The 23,579-nt window shown below is 41.9% G+C and overlaps 1 long non-coding RNA gene across 2 annotated transcripts in view; it reads right to left on the bottom strand.

The window, feature by feature from the left end:
• The window catches only part of LOC310826312, a 152,696-nt gene that overhangs the window by 22,033 nt on the left and 107,084 nt on the right, over positions 1-23,579 (bottom strand). The gene's annotated exons all lie outside the window — the stretch shown is intronic.

Here is a 23,579-nt window from a genome sequence, read left to right on the forward strand (position 1 = left end):
CAGTTACATGCCTCTGAATTTCCATGTCAGCTATCAGTAATCTAATATCTCACAACTAGAGCTTCCAGTAATGCAATAAAAATATTGATTTAACTGCTTTCACTCTGGAATGATCAACACAACACAATTAAGTGGCTCCAACATCTCTCTTTGTACAAACATATTATCTTACTGTCCGCTAAGGAGACTGCAATTTATTTTTTTAAAAATTGAGAAGTCCTGCATATGTACTGGATCTCAATTGCAGCTGATATAGATGCCCACCTTTTGCTTTTTGATTCAAGCCATTGTGGGGAGTGGGGAGCCAAGATGGGAGCAAAATCCCAAATGCCATAAATATTTCTACTTATGCCTGGGCTCATTCCAGACAACTGGAATACAGAGGCATATTTTATAAAAGAGAAATATAAAATCAAATAATTTTAACACAATTCAATTTTTATTAATAAAATGCAAATTTTATTTTAAAATCCAATTGATTATCTCAGTTATTTTTTTCTGTTGGAGAAAAACACTGGAAAATGGGAGTAGCTTTTATTTGTTTTATTCAGCACTTAGGAAAAACACTTTTACTAGTAAAAGTAAAACAGTAAATAATTGATCCATTTAAAAAATGAAAGCAGATCACACTGCTTTCCACAATCCCACAGTGACTACAGGCTGAGACTAACTCCTTAAGAATCAATCTCCAGGGCACACTAATCTGGGAGTAAGATCAATTTAACACAAGAGGGATTTATAAATCTAAAACATGCTATAATTGGACTAGATTAAGTTTGGTTGAAGCCTTGGAGTTGTGCTAATATGGTCAGGAGGAGGGCAGGAAAATATGTCCATTTACTGTATAAAGATGCAACACTCTGGTTAAGGAAGAAGAATTTGATGCCTATGATACAAGCTCAAAGGGTGGTATTCCAGTAAGGTTTACTCAGACCCATTGAAATTAATGGGCCTCACTTAGTCATGTTCATTTATTTCACTGGGGCTACTCTGAATAAAACCCAGTTTAATAGCACCCTAAGTCCCCTTTTGTAATCATTTAGACTTCATTTTTATATATTTTTATATTGTCACAATAGCCATATGCAGCGAGTTGGTGACTAGCCCAAGGCAGGAAGTGAGCAAAAACAATGATTACTTAAGTACACATGCTTAGAGTAATATATATTAATATATTAGTGTGTGTTTGTGTGTGTATGTGTTGAAAAATTGTTTTTGTTTGTATTCTGCTAAGAGTTATGAAATTCCACAGGTTCAGAGTATTTTTTTGTAGCCCACATAAGCTTATGCCACAATAAATTGGTTAGTCTCTTTGTGGGACCTTATTTATTGTGTTCCTTTTTGGAGGAAGGGGTCCCTCTTTGGGGAATTGCATCAGGGGCCCCAACCACCTTAATCTAACATTGGGCAGGGTTGAGGAGAACTGGAGAAATCAGTCTATTTCCCTAGCTCAGGTAGACCTGAAGTTCCCACTCTTGCTTCAGCTCAGAATGAGTGTTTATAGAAGACCTGGAGATTCCACACTTTTCTGGCTCTTCAGCTGGGCCCTGATCTGAGCAATTGCTTCCACATGCTTCTCCCCTCACCCGACTAGCCTTCCACGCTGCTAGACAGACTCTCCACTGGTGTCCCTAAAGCTCCCGCCCCCAGGTTCACTATCTCCTTTGGCTCTGGAGTTGACAAGGGAGATCCAAGAGCTGACCAGGAATGCAGGCAGTTGGCATGGAGACCTCCAGTCCGAAAGCTGGGATGCCAGGCTCCTAAGAGCCATTAGTGCTGTGGAGATCTGCTGGGGAGGGAGGGATAGGCCAAGCCATAATCTCAAGAGCAATTGCTAGGCTCCACTCATAGGCTTTCCTAATGCATGGGACTATCCATCACCTCCTAAATGTTCTCTCTGCATCCTCCTTACCTCCTCACCATGAAATAACTATGTAGTAACCACAAGCAGGGACGCGGGTGGCGCTGTGGGTTAAACCACAGAGCCTAGGACTTGCCAATCAGAAGGTTGGTGGTTCAAATCCCTGCGACGGGGTGAGCTCCCGTTGCTCGGTCCCTGCTCCTGCCAACCTAGCAGTTCAAAAGCACATCAAAGTGCAAATAGATAAATAGGTACCGCTCCAGTGGGAAGGTAAACGGTGTTTCCGTGCGCTGCTCTGGTTCGCCAGAAACGGCTTAGTCATGCTGGCCACATGACCCGGAAGCTGTACGCAGGCTCCCTTGGCCAATAAAGCAAGATGAGCGCTGCAACCCCAGAGTCGGTCCCGACTGGACCTAATGGTCAGGGGTCCCTTTACCTTTTTAACCACAAGCAGACTTTGCCCGCTCTGGCTAAGTTGTAAAGCAGTGGAGAAAAGAGAGGAAGAGTGTGAAGGAATGTAAACATGATTATTCCTGGGACCCTTGAGAGTGTGTAAGGATGGGGAAGTCCACATTTAAAGGCAAACCTATCTACATCAAATGAGATGTAGCAGGTAAGAGTGTTGGACTAGGCCCTGGGACACAGGGGACACAGTTGGCCATGAAGCTCACTGGGTGACCTTGGGCTAGCCAGCCTCATTGACCTCACAGGGTTGTTTTGAAGATAAAAGTGGGGAGCCCACTTGGAGCTTTGTGGAGGAAAGCTGGGATATGAATGTAAAAATAATCAAGAATTATTATGGGAAAGAGTCAAATTCGCCAGTCTTAGAAAGTCCTAAATGAAAACTGATCTATACTTTCCTGAACATGCCACCTGACTGAAGCCTGGTTTCCACATTCTTCTACTTTATTTTTTTATTGGCATGACAAGGAAATTGCAACATAGTAAATATTTGGACAGTGTCAAAATATCAGCCCTATATTTGTAGTCAGCTGAAGACCAACAAATGGAGGCTTAGCCCAGACAAGACAAAGACAGAATCAGCGGGCAGCTTCTCTGTCTGGGGAGGGTTCTGTTTGGGGGGTACTCTTGAATCCGTCACTGTCATTAGACACAGGTAGCGTCTCTGACGCGCAGTGTTTTTTACCATGTTTAGCTAGTAGACCGGCAACAGACGTATCTGTATGTGGTTTCAGAGATCCAATCCCTACAAGATTCTAAGTGGGTTTTGCTTTGAAAACATTTCATTTCACTTTCAATTTCTATATTACTAAACACAAGGCAGTTTACAAGCTGAAGAAACAAGAAAATAGACAGCCAAGATCACACATGTAACAACAATCTGATCCAATACAAAAAAAGTCTCATCTCTGTATCATCTGTGCATAAAATGTAGCAAGCTTTTCCTGTTTTCTGACACTTTCGTGGAAGGATTGTAATTGGAGTATGTAAATTTGTGGTGCAAAGTATTTCAGATTATACTGTGTTTTATGGTCTTACAAGGCTTACCGCTGTTTAAATGTGCTGGCTATGATATTTTAAATTTTAAAATTATGTATTTATATATGGCTATTGTAGGTTGTTTCGGTTAGACATTTCTGCTACCTTCTAAGGGACTTTATTTACTGAAGGATGGGATATGAATAAATATATAAAAGTTTATGAGTTTATTGTACCCCTTATAAACCCCATGAGTTTATGGTAACCCTTTTCATGTATTTAAAGTTTTTGAAGTTGATGTATTTTATCTGATTTGCTATTGTATTGTATTCTTTGATTTGTGCTTCAATTTTGTGATTAAATTGCTGTACATCACCTAGAGCACTCAGCTAGTAAGTGACTAATAATTATAAATAATAAAAGTAGACCCACATTCTTCAATTATTAGAGCCAAGACTATGAATATGGATGAAACCTAATGTTCAGGGCTCTTGCAACCAAAATGAGACACAGATCCTCCAAATAAATAAACTTACAGCATTGTTGTAAGGGTAAAATAAGAGTAACCCTCAGATAGATAGATAGCCTGGATTCTCAAAAAAGGAAATGGGGGTAGGATGAAAATATGATCAAGATAAATCATGCAAATCCACCCTCAATGTGGTAAAACGGGCCACACACAAAACCTAATCCTTTCAGAATGAGAGGTGTACCATTCTGAAAACCAACTCTCAGTCCTGGCTGTGTGAAGACTTACAGCAACAGGCAAATGGAGATCATGCCTGGTTGCACATTACCCCATCTCTCAGCTCCCCTACCAAGATCCAGTTTTGTATGTCGGCAGGGAACTGAAATGGATGAGGCTGTTACGCTGAAGAGAGTGCAAGATCTCATGGCTAAGTAGGGTCAAGCATAGCTAGAGTTTCATCTGACCTTTCACCCATGAAAAAGCTGGTCATTCCAGGTTAAGGCTGAGGTCACCCGTTTTCCCTCTGTGAGGAAACCAGCACGGCAGGGGTACAAGCTTGTCGCTGATATGGATTAAAATATATCTTATTGATAACTCTGGCACTGTCTCTAATTAGGACCGGGTACAGCTCAGCTCTGGAACTATATTTTAAAACAGAGATCCACGGCAAATTGTTTATTTTTAAAATTGTGTGTATATTCATTTAGTGTGTGTAAGTATGCAAGCCTTTTCTAAACCTGTGTTTTCCAAAGTCCTGATATCTGGATCACATGTCCCCCACCCCACCCCCGGATCACAGGATTTCTTTTTCTTGATCAGTTCCTATTTGCAGTGAGAAAACATCCTTCTTGCAACTGTGGGACAGCCCATCTAATAATATTGCTTCCTAGTGACCTACTCTCCCTTCTGTTCAGCTAGTTAGGACTTCAAGGATGGCTTCTGGGCAATGGTGATGCTCCTGGAACTTCCCCATGACTGTCAGTTGTATCATAGTGTTGCGTCAGGGAATCCCAGAGCACCCTTTCTTGCTCCCTTGAATGATGATGATGATGATTTCATTTACAAGTGGTTTGCAAGTATAAATGTCAATTGCACAAGCATTAAAACATAAACAAGCTGTGAAGAAGATTGATAAAAGGAAGGTAGCCCTTTTATTGAATCTTGCAGGGCTCCGAACTGGTGATTTGTTTAATGCCTTTTCACTAACTGTGGGAGGTGGGATCCAAATGTGATATTGTGCTTGACAAGTTTTGAGGAACACTATACCAAGTGGAAATGAGAGTTTTGAAAGAGCCATTTTGCATTCAAGAAAACAAAGTGAGAAATGGTTTTGTCGCTGATCTTGAACAGACATGGAACTTGCTGCCTCACTGATGAGAGATGAGATTGTGCTGGAGATACAGGTTTTCAAACTGAGAAGGATGAGGTAGAAATGGCCACTCACCTATTTCTCAGGTTGGCAGCACTTAGCCACCACAGGCCTTCAAACACAACAAGGCTTGGCTTACCATATTTTCAAATGAAGCAATGTGGAAATGTGCATTAATTATTTAAAGAGGGGGCCCATAAGGCCAGAATTGAAGTCTGGAGTCTAGAAACTACCAAACTGCACCACTGTTAGAGAGTGCAATTGAACTGATTCTGAGCCAACAAGTATAAAAGCATGTCCTCCCCTTGCAGCCCCTTAAAAAAGTAATCTCTCTCTGACTGAACTCGTATAATGCTCGCTAGATGTCTAAAAGTCTACTCTGTAGCATCAGTTCCATAGTTTAAATCTCTATCCCGTAGATGTATGAATTTAGTATTCTTAAGTTGTTAAGGGAAGGGAGCAATGTTTTAGAAACTTGTTGCCCTCTCCCAAAAAGGATGAAATAAATTAAGAAAATTAAGACCATGCTTCAGCATATACTACTACACTCTTAATATTTTTTTTAAAAAAAGTTTTCTCTCCCACCCCAGCCCGCTCAAATCACGTATTAGAAATCCCCGCCGTCCTGGTTCTCTTTTCTCTCTGCACACGTGGTTAATTCAAAGAGTACTCTCAGCAAGCAGGATACAGTTTGAAAAGGGAACAAACAGATTTAAGAAAGCACCATTATTTGAAGGAGTCACTTTGCCTGCTGCAAAATTATGCCAGTGAAAAGATTTTTTTTGAGGTAAAGCACAATTAAGGTTGGCCGCTTTTGCTTAAATTAAAATAGGAGTGTAATGAAGAATCTGACTCCTTCCTCTAATTTTACAAGTTCAATGGTAATCTAACCATGCCATTCATTTACAGAAACCATTAATTTTACTGTGTGGTTGAAAGTGGAAGGGCTTTCTTTCGCTCATTCCCCCCCTCTTCTCCCTTTTGCTCTTTGTCTGTGCACCTGTTTGTACCACTTTAGCATCCCATTTAAAAAACTTTGGGTAATCCTCTGGCACTGACCCTGGTGTGATAATACTTCTCTTATTCAGCAGCATAATTACAAAGGACAACACAGATAAAGCACATCTTTCAGTTCTACTTTCCGCAGCTGATATGACCGTTTTGCCAGTCTTCAAGGTGAATTGGTTCTGTATATAAGCTAAACTCATCAAACGGAGGGCACGTCTAGTAGTATTACAAGCAATGAAGAATTATTAGCTTTGATGCACTTTGCATTTGCAGTGGCCACCAAACTTTTGGCATAATTATTTGGTCTAAATACCTGTGTTTGCATAAGTAAATTCTACGGAATTCAAAAGCACATAAACAAATGGTGTTAGGATCGAGCCCATCTCCCTTTGTCCCAATATGTCATTTTGTTATTCTTTCACAAGTTGGTGAAAGCTTCAGTCCTTACTCTGAAGCTGTTATACTTTGGGATAGCTCAGTTGGTAGAGCATGTGACTCTTAAATTCAGGGTAGTGAGTTTGAGTGCCATGTTGGGTAAAAGATTCCTGCATAGCAGGAGTTTGGTCTAGATCACCCTCGTGGTCCCTTCCAACCCTACAATTCTATGATTCTATGGTTCATATATAGCAAAGTGCACAGCAAAAAGCAGATAAGAACGAAGCAACTGGTCAGGCTCCTGTTCATGTAAATATTCAGCAGGTGAAGCTTTTATAACATAGTGATGCAGCAGTGGGAAAAACACACCTGTCGCATCTGCCATGCTGAAATTTGACCAGAGCATTGCTGCAAGACTAACAGATCAGACCTATGCGTTCTTCTGTAGAAGTGAGCCCCACATTATTCAATAGGGCTTACTTCAAAACAAGTGTCATAGGATTAAAACAAAGAATAACTAAAAGATGTAACAAATTTATCTTGGCATAACCTAGGGGTTCTATCTTCCAATTCCCACAAGACAGCCAATGGATGGATGATGGATGTCATAGTTCACAACATCTGGAACCAATCCTGGGTATGTGGATGATGATGATGATGATAATTTATACCCCGCCCATCTAGCTGGGTTTCCCCAGCCACTCTGAATGGCTCCCAACAGAATTAAAAGCACAATAAAACATCAGACATTAAAAACTTCCCTAAACAGGGCTGCCTTCAGATGTCTTCTAAAAGTCAGATTGGTTGTTTATTTCCTTGACATCTGATGGGAGAGCATTCCACAGGGCTGGCACCACTACTGAAAAGGTCCTCTACCTGGTTCCCTGTCATCTCACAGGGAGGAAATCGCCCGAAGGCCCTCAGAGTTGGACCTCAGTGTCTGGGCTGAACGATGGGGGTGGAGATGCTACTTCAGATATACTGGGCCAAGGCCGTTTAGGGCTTTAAAGAGTCCATCAGATGCCTGAATAAGATGCTATCCTCAGTTCACAGGCATGTATACACAAGGATGCCTGTGGGGGAGTGAAATTCAAAATGGTGTAATTATAAGTGACAATGAAATGCAAATTTAAAAAGTACAGTCTGAGACAACTGTATTTACTGTTATACTGCATGGTTCGTTTATTTTATATAAGTATATTTATACTTCCCTTCAATCATACTCCTAAGGTGAGAATAAAGAACTTCACACATAATAAACCCACTAACTAAAATCTACAGAACTGTAAGAGCAACATCAAGCTGTCATGAGAATTACTTTTTGCATTTCATTCCATTGTTTACAATCCCTATGCCCTACATCCATGTGAGATGTATATATGAAGCTGTCAAATGAGAAGGCTTCATGCTATCCCTATCATGCCTTCAGGCTATTTGTGTCCAAGAACAGCCATAGTTGGTGCACCAGCTGCAGCTAGTAAAACGCACTCCTGGCTGCTGTGGCTACCTGAGCTTCAAGTGACAAACGTGCGCATTCCCCAAACTATGCACCTGTTCTTTCAGAGGGAAAGTAGTCTCAACCAACAGGCAAATCTCCTGCACACAGAAACCACCCATCTACAGTGTCCTCCCAGGGTTCAAGCTGAGTTTTTGAGCCTTCATCTATTCCAACAAGTGGATCCATACCCAATCTCTCTTGACTCAAATGTTATGGAGAAATGGAGCTATTATGTACCAAAGTTGCCAGACATTTAACTAAAAAGCCTCATAGAAAAATGAGTAGGTTGTATTGAGAGGGGCCAAACAGAGGAGTGGGGCATATGCACAGCCCTATGTTTATGAACAAAAGGGACATGGGTGGTTAAACCCCAGAGCCTAGGACTTGCCGATCAGAAGGTCGGCGGTTCGAATCCCTGCAACGGGGTGAGCTCCCGTTGTTCGGTCCCAGCTCCTGCCCACCTAGCAGTTCGAAAGCACATCAAAGTGCAAATAGATAAATAGGTACCACTCCGGCGGGAAGGTAAATGGCGTTTCCGTGTGCTGCTCTGGTTCGCCAGAAGTGGCTTAGTCATGCTGTCCACATGACAGCTGTACGCCAGCTCCCTTGGCCAATAAAGCGAGATGAGTGCCGCAACCCCAGAGTCGGTCACGACTGGACCTAATGGTCAGGGGTCCCTTTACCTTTACCTTTATGTGTATGAACAATTGCAAGGACCTCACTGCAACAATGCAACACTGTGACCACAAAACATGAGCATTAGGCTGAATATTAACTGATAACTGTGCGTCAAAGTTCATAACCTATAGATTACAACTATGGCAACCAAGAACATGGCCTGTGGGTGTTAGCCAGAACCACTTTAGCTACAGCCATGCATTCCAAGCGCCAAGGCTCATAGCCTTTCTCAGGGGTGGATTTACAGTAAAACAAATGAAGCTTAAACTTCAGGGCCCTAATCCCAGAGGGACCCCAGAAGCGACTTTATTCATGCATGTATATAACATTTCCTTAATTGATACCCCCCCAATAACTTGAAAACTGTAAGGCCTAGGAAATGTTTGTTCACATCAGTGACTTCGACATGTTAGATAATCCAGTACAGCAATTTTAATCAAAAACTGAGATGTAGTAGTTGATTTTTTTAAAAAAAATGTAATCTGTCATGGAACAATCCCACTGGAGAAGGTAACATTGGTTACCCAGACCTTGTTGCTGCTTGAGAAGAGGGCCCCCATAATAGTTCAAGCTTCAGGGTCCCCCACATGTAGCTCCACCACTGGGCTTTATTTCTATGAGCTACAAAGAAGCAATAGTATTTGCTATATGCTGGCATGATGTGCATGGTATCCCACTCTAACACAGGCATTCACATAACCAAAGAGCACAAAGTGAAAGGAGCAGTGAATGGGAAGCACAACCCAAATGGTGTTGAAAAAATGGAGGGCGCTGACTCAGTGTGGGAAGTCAACTAAGTTGTAGTGGAGCAAATGCAAGTCACACCACAAAAAGACAACCTGTTAGCAGTAGAGCACATGCCTGGTCTGCATAAGATCTCAGGTTCAATACTAGCATATTCACAATGAATGAAACCCAGGTAACCAAACACAGTACAGACAGACTCTCTCAGCATAGATTCATGTTTGGTGTGATCACATCACTTGAACACCTCTCTCTCTCTCTCCACAGAATGGCATATACAATGGCATATACAGGGCCAAAGGGAAATTTCACAATATCTCCATGCAACTTTCTTTGGGAAAAGGAAGGGCTTATTGCAATGGATGGGCAAACTTTCAACGATCTTGCACAGTTAGGATAATTATTTAAAAGTTTGGCATCTTCTCAGAACCTCTGTAGGGTAAAACCTCACTTATAGTAAGAGGAGCTATTATGGTCTGACTTATGGCCAGCTGGCAGGGCTGAAAATGTCAAGAATAGCTTCTTTAAAGGTTATTTCACTTCTTCTAGCCCTGGGTTCAGCTGAAACGTGGGTTGGAGGATCATAGATGTGAGTGGAGGAAAAACAAAACAGCATGATTCTGGTAAACCACATTTGGGGGGGGGGGATGGTGCTAGTTCTGACAAAGCTTTAAGGCTGAAATACTATACACATTTATTTGGCTGTAAACGCCATTGAACTCAGCACGATTCACTTCTGATAGCATAGCTATTCAAAGTTTTCAAGCCGCTTTCAAAGGCAGCCCCATGTACAGTGATTTACAGTAGTCTAACCTGGAAGTGAGGGCTTTGTGGTTAACCATGGCAACGTCCATTATCTCTAAATATGGTCACATATGCTGTATCAGCCAAAGCTGATAAAAAGAGGCCCAGACCTTGCTGCCATCCAGGCTTCCCCAGTTATGCCAAGTCCAGAAGCATGTTCTTTTTAAAATAATGGTGGAAAGTAAGTATTATACTTGAAAGACCTACATTGGCTCCCAGGACGTTTCCGAGCACAATTTGAAGTGTTGGTGCTGACCTTTAAAGCCCTAAATGGCCTCTGTCCAGTATATCTGAAGGAGCGTCTCCACCCCCATTGTTCTACCCGGACACTGAGCTGTTCCCTCACTGCGAGAAGCCAAGTTACAGGGAACCAGGCAGAGGGCCTTCTCGGTAGTGGTGCCCTCCCTGAAGCTGCCCAGCCAGATGGACGCGGTATAAATAATAAATTATTATTATTATTATTATTATTATTATTATTATTATTATTATTACCTGTATTGCAATTCAATGTCCTTTGCCTTGAACAGGGGAAAACTTATAAATAAATAAAGCCAAATGTATACCTTCCAGCACTGCAATGACAGAATGTGAAGGAACACAATCATTTTGCCAAATGATAGTTTGGAGGAACAGAATTGTTTCTCTTTTCTTCCATAGTCCCAGCAACTGGTCAACTTCATTGCCCTGTCAGTAATTCCTTTTTGCTTCGGAGTCCCCAGTGGTATCCTCCCCCTCCTCCCAGGAGGAATTTCCACACATATAAAAAACACTGTGAACGTTTTGAAAAATACATTGAATTTTGCATAGCTCACTATCGCCATCTAGTGTCACATATGCATATTGCACTTTACAACACATTTAAAACATTTTATTTGCAGCTGTGTAGCTCAGTCCTCTGTTTTGAATCTTCAGTCACACTCTAGCATGACCAATGAATAGCCCTCTAGGCTATATGGAAAAGCTTTAATTCTCTATAAGTGGGATTGCTGCTGGGGTCAAAAGGCAGAAAGAAAAGTTTTAGCCCCTGTTCAACAACTGTCACACATGGAACCCTTCACTTTCTCCCATGGGAAAAAGTAAAGTGTTGCATTTGGGGACATTATTAAAGTCAAGGCAAAGCTCTCCTCCCCCGAGACAGGGCTCCCACAGAAGAGAGGCAAATGTGGGGGTGGATCTGAAGGGTTGCTTTCTTCCATAGGAAGCTTCGCTCACTGGTTAAGATCTTCATCTGATTGCCTCCACCAACCAAAGTTAGGCACTAACTGGCGATAGGGCCTCCTCTCTGGGGGTGCCCCATTTGTGGAATATTCTCTTCCTAGGGAGATTTGTCTGGCACCATCTCTTTTGTATAAGACTATTAACCAATTAATTTTCCCAGGGCATTAAACCTTTCTCGTTGTTCTGTGGTTGTGCTTTGTAAAAAACTGATCTTACCAACTGAATCGGATCTTATCAGATGTGCAGAAAATCTGAAATGAGATTTTGCTTAACTGAGCTTCAATTCAGTGGGCAAGATTGAGAAAAGCTATTGGACCCCTTGGAATGAATCAGTACACAAAACGACCAAAATCTGGGTCAAGAAAAATTGTGGGTGAGCCCGTATTACAGTACTTTCTTAGTTGCATTGTATTTTACGATGGTTATTTTATGTTATTCACGGGGCCCCTGAGGTTAAAAAGCAGGATTTTAGTACTTTAAACACAATAAAGAAATTTTAAAAAATACATTATACCCCTTTAGAGCACCTTGTAATATACAAGCTTCTTTGAATGCACACCATCTGCCACAATGGCAGGCATTTTGGCAGTGAAATATAGTTGCCCTCCAATGATTTAACACAATATTTTGATGGTAAGAGTATCTTTTGCAAACATTTATTTTTTAAAGTCGCTTCATACACATGGCTGACTACTGCCCAAGTAAAGTTTGCGTCACTACTTTTTGACACACATTTATTAGCTGTGAAGTTCAGAGGAGCAGCAACTCCCTATGAATTGCTGTTAAATCAATACTGGCCAAACAATGCAGCATTTGGGGACATCTGAAGTTGCATTTTTTACAAGACATAGACTATTATACAATTCAGCCACTTTGATGCATGTATAACATTTGCCGGTGGAAGAAAAGGGAGCCCCTGATGGTTTTTAGAAACAGTGGTTGTATTATTCATGCGCTAAGCTAACCCTCTTCAGCTGTAGAACCTTTGCAGCACCAACAAGTGTACTAAACACTCACACGCACACACAAACTCAACACAAAAACCCCACTTGCTTCTTTTTTAAAAAATATGAGTATTGACATTCTTGTGCAGCATTAGGAGAGCTAATTTAGCTTCCAGTTCTAAGAATTTTTTTTTTTTTAATCTATAGCCAGTAATTATTGGCATTCAGGGGTACAAAGGAAGAAAACAAAGGCCACAAATTCTAGCACATTCATGTGGGATTGGGAGTTGAATTAGGATCTTCACACCCCATTGAATTATCAGCCCCCCTATTAGAGCCTTATTAAAATGGTAATGATTATATGCCAGCTATAGGCAGGCTGCCCGCACCTGTCAAAAATACCCCGATTATCCTGTTCATTCAACTGTCTGGCTCTTGAATTTATGTCTCAGGTTTACTCCACTGTGAAGTCGTCTCCCCACCCCCCACCCCCTTCCTGGCCCTGTGCTCAACACCACTTTTAAAAAAAATAATGAAAAGATACAAGAACAAACACTTCCACAGAGATGACAGTAAATCCTCACTGATTTACTGCACCCATTGCCCATTTCATGTTAGCGTATCTGGCATGGTAATAAAAGGATATACAATTTCACTGGATTTAACTGCAACGAAGAAGAAAAATTAGAAAGGCAAATGAAAAGCTTTTTTTAAAAAAAAAAAAAAAGATTGATTAAAAAGCACTCTAATTTGAAGATCAAAAAATTCCACAACTACCGCTCCTATAGCCTACAAGTCTTCTTCACCAACCAAAGATGTAGGCTTTTATTAGCTCTAAAATCAGGCTCACAATAAAACTGGGAGAGTCTCAGCTTTCATTCCCCCTGCCTCCCACCCTACAACACTTCGACGTTAAGAGAAAGGCAGTATTGGAAACTAAATGCCGCAGCTCAATATGAAGGCATAGAAGCTACGTGGTACGAAGAAACATTTTAATTATATAACGCACATAGACACCCCTCATGACTTCAACAACAGTTCACCAAACTGGAGAAAAATTGAGCCTGATTCATTAAGAAAACTTGTAATGCCATATTCACCTCTGCTAATTAGATATTTTTGAAGATTTTGTTTTTACCCTGCCCTTCAGCCCCAAACAATTCCATTAGTGAGTTACGAAGATCAATAATAAGGCAATATCTCTGCTTTAGCATTCCTCCCTTTGAGAAACTACAACTTTCGAAAGACAAGAAATATTATCTGTTTATTCGACTTTTCCAGTGCTTCTGAAGGCAATGATTGTATAAAGCAGAGGTGACAGAAGATTCCAAGCAGGAAACCATTACCATACTTGCCCTGTGCTGGAATGCTGGGCCCCCATTACAAAGTAAACCTTCTTAGCCTTTAGATTTCAAAAAAGCAAACCCTCATTATCAGATGTTCCTACTAATCAGTGCATCTTGAAACATGTGCATGCTAAATTTAAAATTTCTGTTGGCCTGAAAATACCTTTTACTCCACTATTTTGAGGGCACAGACTTCCAGAAGTCTCCCTTTCAGATTATTGCAGGCCGCTTCTGGTTTCTATAATAATTTTAGCTTCCTGGCTTATGGTAGCAAAGCTCAATGGAAAAACTTCAGACAACCATTTTGAGGGGGGGGTATATGAGCATCTTCCTTTTAAACTGTCGGTATATTGTGGGCGAGGTGTATGCCAAATTCCAGTCTTTTGGGTGGCCAGGAAATAACTGTTTTTCCAGTAACTGGTGTGCTTTGGCCTGTGCAGGTTCTAAATGCTAAGTGCTCTGGTTCAGGTGTGAGGAACTTGTAGCTTTCCAGGTGACACCTGAACTACAACTCTCATCATCTCTGGCCATTGGTTATGCTTTCTGGAGCTGATGGGAAGTTGTAGTTTAGGAATATCAGGAGGGCAAAGGCTCCTACATCTACTCTAACAAATCTGATACCTCTGGTGAGTGATAGTTACAGATAGGTAGCCGTGTTGGTCTGCCATAGTCAAAACAAAAAAAATTCCTTCCAGTAGCACCTTAAAGACCAACTAAGCCAGTTCTTGGTATGAGCTTTCGTGTGCATGCACACTTCTTCAGATGAGTGAGTGAGTGAGTGAGCAAGTGAGGTCAAAGCCTTTTAATTTTACAGGCAATGACCGATGTACGTGGATCCAACTGATGTGTGGCTGGGGGACCATGCACATTGCGTCGACCCAGAACTGGCTGGAAAGGGGGGGCAGATTAGGGTGGGGACATAAGGGGGTGGAGCAGGTTTATGTGCACTCTGCCATTGTGCATGATGACCCAAAATGCAACCCCTGCACAAATCAGGGGTTGCCTTATACGAGTAATCTAATATGATTATTAATACTATTCATTAAGTACCTTTCACACCCTTCCTCCCCAAAACACAATGCATTTGAAACATTTTCAAAAATTAAGAACATCTAAAAACAGTCACATATCCTCTCAGCCAATTATCTGAAAGTTAACAGAATGCCTGGATAAACAGGAATGTTTTAAAATTTCTCCTAAATGTTGATAATGAGGGAGACAGACACACCTCAACAGGGAGGGCGTTCTGTAATTGGGGAACCACTACTGTGAAGGTTCTGCCACAGGTCAGGGACATCAACAGGACCTCCCCTGCCAATTGTAGGGGCTGGGGTACTGGTTGAGATGCTGTTTTAAGTATTTAGGTTCCATTCCATTTAGGGCTTTGTATGCTAATACTAACACCTTGAAGTGGGTCTCATAGCTCACTGACAACTAGTACAGTGCTCTCAGAACCTGTGACACATGGTCCCATTGCTGACCCACTCAGCCAGCTAGTATGGCAGCTGCATACTGCACCAGCTGTGGCTAGGACATCTTCAAGCATGGACCCACAAGAGCCCATTGCAGTAGCCCAAGAGGCTACTGCATGGACAGCTGAGGGCAGCTTATCCCAGTCCAAGGAACAGATATAATTGGTGAACCAGCCTAAGCTGGACAGAAGCATTCTTTGCCACAAAAGCCATTTGGAACTCCAGTGACATTTTGGAATCCAGAACTACTCTCAGACTAGGAACCTTTTCCTTTGGAGGAGTGCAACCCTTCCCAGAACAGGTGGCCCATCTAATTCCTGGACATGGGAACCAATCAGCCACAGAACCTCTGTTTTATTAGGATTCAGCCTCATTTTATTAGCCCCTATCCAGCCCAATACTGATTCCAGGCACCCGTCCAACAGCTTAACGGCCTCTCCTGAATGGAGAAAGAGGAGAGCTGTGTGCCATCAGCATACTGTGTGCCAGTGAGAGATCAAGGAAAATAAACAGGGTCACACTCCTCCTGTCTCTTTCCTGATAAAGGTCATAAATCAGAGTGACCAAGGCTGCTTGAGCGCTAAAACCTGGTCTGAAATCAGGCTGAAATGGATCTAGACAATCTGCTTCCTCCAGGCAACACCTGCACACACATTTCACTAGACAGTCAAGCTACAACAGCACTTTTTCTTTCTTTCTTTTTCCAGTTCCTCATTAGAAACATTCCAGCTGCAATCAATACATTACCCATTAGGTTTCACATCTCTAAACAGACAAAGCTGTAAAGTCAGTGAACCTGTAGGCAAGCAATAATTTGTAATCTTATAAATCTCCTTTACAACTTGTTTCCAATACCCCCCCCCAAGCATGCACAAAGTCAGCACCACAATCTTTACACTTCTAATACAAATATGTATTTTCTTTGGTTTAATAGGTGAAAGACATACCAGTGGTTACGGCCTTGTCTTCTTCTTCTTTGAATTAAAAAAAGCACTTTCGGATTAAGACATACCAAATACTTCAGGGCCATCTTTTAAAATAAATGTTTGGCCCAGTCGCAGAAGAAGCTAGGTGCAATATGGAAGTAGGCAAAATAGAAAACTCTCTAGATGCCAACCTCCCTGGACCTAGGGTAGACTCTTACACCGCTCTCAAAAGAGGACACAGATCTGCATAAAAGCTGCTAGATTCTAATTTTTTGTATTGCATTTTTATAACTCCAGGGACCAAATGCAACCCTCCAGGTGCCTCAGTGGGTGTATTAACCTAGAAGAGGAGCATGCATGAGATTTATTTCATGCAGTCTCATGATGATCACAACCAATTAAAGTTTTGAACTGGCCAACATGGCAGAATTTCTGGAATGAGAGACACATTGCAAGCCTTTGCTCATGTCATGGCACCTAAAGCTGCAGAAAGTATCAGGATGCAAATGTCATGCAAATGCATGCATTTTTTACCCTCAGTAAGCGGAACAATCAAACAGCATTGGTATTGGTGTTTTAGGAAGTGCAAGCAAACTTGCTCGCCCCATTTTTAAACAATTGGTCACTCACCCATCATTAGCAGGAGTCGCTGGTTAAGCACACACACATACCCTGAAAGGAACAACACTAATGGATGTCTATATGCATGTTATTTGTTTGAACAACAGAAAGATAGATGGCTAAAAGACAAGGTAATGATTTGTGATCAGGGTCCCAAATTTGATTTCAGCAATTAGATTACTGCTCTAAGAGGTCTCTAGGGAAATCTATTAAAATACCATCTTCCTTTGCCCTCCAAAGCATACAAAGACTCCCTAGTAACTGTCCACTGTCTGTTCCTTTGTGACATGTTGCATGATCCCAAGACAAAAACCATATGCTGTGGTTAAATGGCAGATTGACGAACAAGAGACAGCTATTCTTTAGCTAACTCGCCTATGAAATGTGGGCTAGTCAACAATGGCCAGAGCTCTGAGCATGACTTTATTTTCTTGTAGGTTTTTCTTTTGTTGACACATATTCTTCACATAGTGTAGCAAGTTTCACTGGTTCAGCTGAAATGGCTGTCAATGTGGGCATGATGGAATCAAGTTCCCAGATGTCACCCCAACTAGTAGGGATAAATGAGTAGTTGTTAAGTCAAGCACTTAATTTCTCTGAGATATGTAATGCAACATTATGCATGTCTAACTCAGAAGTAAGTCCCACATGAATTCAGTGAGGCTTACTTCCAAGCAAGTATATATAGGATCATCACCTTACTTCTCCTCTAGATAGCAAAACTATGTCTCAGTTTTAAAAGCTACTAGTATACTTGGTAAGATTAAATTCCTCGATAAAACAAAATCAATTTCTGCCAATTTCTGGTAAGCTAGCCCACATAAAGCAACTGAGAGGATATATGATTGTTGTTGTTTAGTCGTGTCTGACTCCTCATGACCCCATGGACCAGAGCACGCCAGGCACTCCTGTCTTCCACTGCCTCCTGCAGTTTGGTCAAACTCATGCTGGTAGCTTCGAGAACACTGTCCAACCATCTTGTCCTCTAGTGTCCCCTTCTCCTTGTGCCCTCAATCTTTCCCAACATCAGGGTCTTTTCCAGGGAGTCTTCTCTTCTCATGAGGTGGCCAAAGTATTGGAGCCTCAGCTTCACGATCTGTCCTTCCAGTGAGCACTCATGGATGATTTCCTTAAGAATGGATAGGTTTGATCTTCTTGCAGTCCATCTTCAACTATCTAAAGAACTGTCACACAGAAGATGGAGTAAGTTTGTTTTCTTCTGCTCTGGAGGGTAGGACTGGAACCAATGGCTTCAAGTTACAAGAAAGGAGATTCCAACTAAACAGCAGGAAGAACTTTCTGACAGCAAGAGCTGTTGAAAAGTGGAACAGATTCCTTCAGGAGGTTGTGGGCTCTCCTTCATTATCATTATCATTATCATGTGCAGCCATGACCCAATTTGGATTAAAATGAAATTCCTTCCCTCTTTCCTCTAGAAGAGGTGTCCCATGAGTATCACTCTACTCACAGGAAATCTGGGTCCAAACCAATAAATTGTAGGGTTCCAGCTTTTAGTCAATAGACCCAACAGCCTATGCCATTGCATTTCCCTTTCTGACAGTGGCTAGAGCTGCCAAGGAACATGCCAAGAGTGTACAAGAGTGAAGGTTGGATCCAACAATGTTAATGTCTTCCCATTCCCCTGATACAGCCCCAGATCAGGGAGGAAACTGCACCAGCTCTGGTACTGGCACAGTCCACTCTCCTCATTTCCAATGGGAGGGAAATAGTTTTTAAAATACAGAATAGGATGGAAGGGCTCAATATTACTTTTCCCCACAGAGAGAGCCTATCAGGGCATTGGGTAGGACTGCGGCCTAAATTAATTTATTACAAAACTGTTTATTAACATGAAAATGTCTCCCCTCCCCAATTAATCTGTGTGTGTGTGTGTGTGTGTGTGTGTGTGGTGCTTCAAATAACATGTGCTTAATTGAAAAACAAAGTATGCTTTCTTCTTCCAGCAATACTGCAATTTATTTGTGACTGTGTGCAGATTTAGGCTACAATCCTAAACACACTTACCAGGAAGTTAGCCTGACTGAACATAGTGAGACTTCCGAGTGAACACAAATAGGATTGTGCTACCAATTGACTAAAATTCATATGAGTAATAGGCTACTGTTGCGATCCTATGCATACGTACCTGAGAGTATTAGTACTGATGTCTAAGTAAACATGTTTAGGAGTGGCCTCTTAAGATTCCTGTTAATTGGATCGCAGCCCTAACAGAATTCAAGCCAACAGTTTGAGATCCAGCTGGTTTCTGTGGCAGAGAGTTAAATGCCTGTTTAAATCAGTGATATTTCACAGTGCTAAGCTCTGGCTCAATGGCACCTGTCATAAAAAGAAATCAATTCAAGTTTATTTTGGCCCACAATGTGCATTCCACCTCCAATAGCTTTGCCTCTCCTTTTCCTTTTCCAAGTTGCTTCCCTCTCTCCTCCTGAATCTTCCCTTTTCCAGCCAGAGCTTCCTTGTGCTCCTGTCCCTCCTTGTCATGCCATCGGAGCCACACATACAAAAAAGTGCAAGTTGTGAAACTATTTGTATTTCATGGGTATTCATTCACTCACTCGCTCACTGTGCCAACACGATGGCCTGAGCGTTTGGCAGGCAATATTGCTCGGGCGAATCTGTGAGCTGATGATGAATGGCTGTGAAGCCTTTGTGATTGCTCATGCTCCATTGTAGGCCGAACAATGAAGGAGGACACAAGTCTGGCTCGGGAGAGCAACGGATAAAACTGTTGGGCAGAATGGCCGGGCTCCTGCCGACATGACCACTTGTTGACACAGAAAGGACTCAACAACAAGTGAGCAGAAACAGAAACGATTCTGTTCAGCGAGGCTATTAGTTGCAACGTGTGGTACTGGAGCGGTCACTCCTGATGTGTTTCCTTGCTAATGAGCTCTGAATGCCCTATTAAACTGGGCTGCTATAGGCTCAGAGCCACTGGGGCAGCAGCATGCATGAATGACTTGCCCAGCTCTCATTGGCTGGCCAGGCGAAGGAAGCAACTGGCAACACTCAAATTTAAACAGAACTGACAGTACAGTTAAATGATCATTAGTTAGCGTGGCCAAACAGATAGAGACTCAAGGCAATTCCTATTGACAAGATAGCATTACTCAGCTCTGAGCGAGCTCAAGCTTGCATCTTCTCTTGGCTTCAGCCAATAGAGTTTCTTTTGTGTATTCAGAAATACTGCATTTGAACAGAGCCTGTGCTGTGTTAAATGTGCCTATTCCTGGAATCAAGCTTGCAGATTTAAATACACAAGCGTGTGTGCATACCCACACACTTTACTACTGCTTCCTGCAACCTTTTTGCAACATAAATAGTACAAGGTAAGAGAAGAAATCTTGGATTACGTTACATTACATTTTATTAGTCCCACCATTTTTTCCAAGGAGCTCAAGGTGGCATGCATGATTCTCCCCGTCTTCATTTCACCCCCTACAACAACCCTATGAGGTAAGTTAGGCTAAGAGGCAGTGACTGGCCCAAAGTCACCCAGTGAGCTTCATGGCCAAGTGGAGATTCGAATCCTGGTTGCTCACGTCCACCATGACCCCTTAGTCTGATTTTCTGGGGGAAATACATTACTGTATCAGCCATTTCAACGTTACAAAAGAAGCAGGTTTGCCATGTGTACAACATGTAGATGCTTTAATGGGTGAGAAGGATTCAAATTTTTAGACCATGTGACCCCACCCACGCACCCACTGCTAATGATTGGCCTTATCTCTAGGTACATGCATTTCAGAAAGCACAATAGTATGCAGCAAGTGGGTGTATAATGTACCTGCTGATTTTGTAACATGAAGTTACATATGAAACCCAGAGAAGTGAGCTTCATAGGTTTAAGCCCATCATTCTTCCTCCATTTTGTAACTGTGCGGTCATGCTTTAAACCTGGCACCTGCACCATCAGTGGATAGAATGTTGGTTGGCCCAGGTTCAAACCAGTTCTGAGATCAGCACCCCATGCTTTGGTCAGCTTCTGAGGTCCCACTGGCCTCACACAGGTGTGTTGAGGAACTGCTATTTAAAATTCCCACAATGACACAACAGCAGGGGGACATGGGAAATTTAAAATAGTGTCTTGTATCTGTTTCTCCTTGCCACCAGGGGAAAACATCATCTGTTCACATTCTGTCTGGCAGACATATTACCGCTTGGTGGTGGCCCCTGATTTACTTGTGTACCCTATACTTTAGCACAGTGGTTTATTACATTTTTTTTTTAAAAAAACTGTTTTTAATTATCTTGTTTTAGTGAGTGTTTGCCATCCATGACTACTTTGAAATAAAGAGTGGAATATAAATTGAATGAATGAAAGAATGAAGAACATGCTGGTTTATTTTATTTTACTTTACTTTATTTTTTTGCCAAGGATGAACTTTCTATGAACTACAAGCTTCATTAGGATGAACACGAACTGAGCTAGTTCCTTTTTGAACAAGGTGAACTTGAATTAAAACAAATTCTTTTTAAAAATGAATACAGTTCAAGCACTGTAGAAGCAGGAGGCTGTTTAACCAGCCACTATCCCTCAGCTGAACCCACCTCATAGGCTCCTTGTAGAGTGAGGAAAAAACAAGATAATCCTGTGAATTATCCCTGAGTATTGCCCTGAGTTCCTTCAAAGAAAGGTTGGATCCAATAAGTAAAACCAACATTCTAAAGTAGAATACATTAGTCATAGGAAATAGGGGAAGTGCAACCTCTTGTTTGTAAAATGAGATTACACAACTTCATAAAAAGAATTAATCCGAATTATGCAGCTGTCAGTGGTATGTTCTTGGAGCCAGAAATGTGGCTGGCTGAACAATGGAAAAGGCTGAAATCCTATACTCCTTTTTTACCAGGGAGTATGTCCTATTGAGCTCAACTGGACTTGTGTCAGAAAAGATTTGTATAAGATTGCACTGATATTTGGTAAAATGAATGATAAACAAACAAAACAAAACCATATACAAAAGGGATGGTTAACTTTTATGGGCCTGAGGGCCACATTTGGTGTTGGCCAACCCTCCGAGAGCTGTAAGGTCAAAACCTTCTGTTGAGATCCATTTGCACATGTGCACACAAAGAGAGGCAGGCAGATACATACACATAGACTGGAGTGGTGGTAGTACAGAGATCACTGAAGAGCAGCAACAGTGATTTCGTCTCCCCAAGCCTTACAGATTTCACAGCCATTCTGTATCAGAGAGTAACTGTATCAGAAAGAACACACTACTGATCCTGATGATTTTTTTTAACGAGTTAGTATAGGGAGAGAGAGAACTAAACAAACTAATCAGTCCCAAAGAATAGCTGTTGCCACCCATCCGCAGAAAATCCGTAGAGATGTGTGAACAGCTGCTTTAAAACTTCATAAGGCTGTAGAAGGCAAACATCCCAAAATTGCTGATCTTGAAAATGGAATCTATTCATGCCAGCAATAAAAATTTCTCTGATTTTTACCATGGACTCCACTTTCCACCCTTTGTGTAGTCAGTAACAACAACAACAATTTATTATTATTTGTACCCCACCCATTTGATTGGGTTAATCACAACCAAGAACAGACCTTCAATAACAATCCAGTCAACTCAAGAGCAGAAAACTCAGTGGTAGATCATATGCTTTGCATCAGGGATGAGGAACCTGTGACTCTCTGTGTGTTGTTGGATTCCATCTCCCATCAGCCCCAGCCAGCATGGCCAACATTCATGAATGAAGAGAGCTGTAGTCCAACAATATCTGCAGCATCTCCAGCTCCCTATTCCTGCTTTACATCCCATGATCAATTCTTGCCCTCCCTAGTTCAAGATAACCTTAGATAACCAAGTTGAGAGATATATTTGCCAGAGAACTTGGAGAACTGCCACCAGTGAGCACCAGTGGTGATCCCAGGGCAAAGTGTGCTGGGTAAACCAACAGTCCTAAGCCATTCAGGGAGTCAAGAGTAAATATTACAGTGCCTGAATAAAATCCACAGAACCCAGCTGTATTTCATACAAATTGAACCATCTTTGGGACACACACACACACACACACACACACACACTGAGTTAGGGACTTCCCCTGCATGCAAAGACAGGGTCTAGCAGATTGTGGGTGCAACAGTCAAGAAGGAGGTTTCTGCACATACTGTATAGGGAAGTGAGGGGCAGATGGGGCTTGTCAACCTGGGAAAGTAGCCTATCTAGAGAAGGAAAAATCTGGTCCTAAACCTCCACTGCCTTGTTGGGATGTCTTTGGGAAAAGAAGAGACTAAGAAGTAAATCCTACACAAATCTGGAGTGAAGTCTTTAAGGTAGTTGGATGACGCCTTGTACCCCTCCTTCCAGCAACTCCTGCAGCCAAGCTGGGGCCAAATGTATTGCTCTGCTTTCCTTTGGACAACATCAGTGAGGCCAAGAGTGGGGTCTTGTCATCTGGGCAGCATATGCTTCACCCCTTCACCCTCCCCTGGCCCTAATAATAATGTGGGTTCCAATGAATGTATTAGAGAGTGAAGTGGTGCCTACAGTACAGCCAGGATTTGCACTTTTTAACTTTTACCCTTCAGCAGGGTGGGGGACAGAAATCATGAGAACAGTGGCATTGGGGTGCAGAAGGGAAGGGGACCTGGGGAGCACAGACACCAGGAACATTTGCTTCTAAGGGCTCCAGAATGAAATAGGAACTGTGGGATTTGAAATGAGGTTGTTCTTGAAATTCAAAAAGCTGAAACTGAATTCTGAAGTTTTGATGAATCTCAAAGGTGTGCAACATTTTTTTTCAGCTCTAGCAAAAGTACCTGAATCTGT

The sequence above is a fragment of the Podarcis gaigeae genome (assembly GCF_964106915.1).
Source record: "Podarcis gaigeae genome assembly, chromosome: 10".
In the NCBI taxonomy this organism is placed as follows: Eukaryota; Metazoa; Chordata; class Lepidosauria; order Squamata; family Lacertidae; genus Podarcis; species Podarcis gaigeae.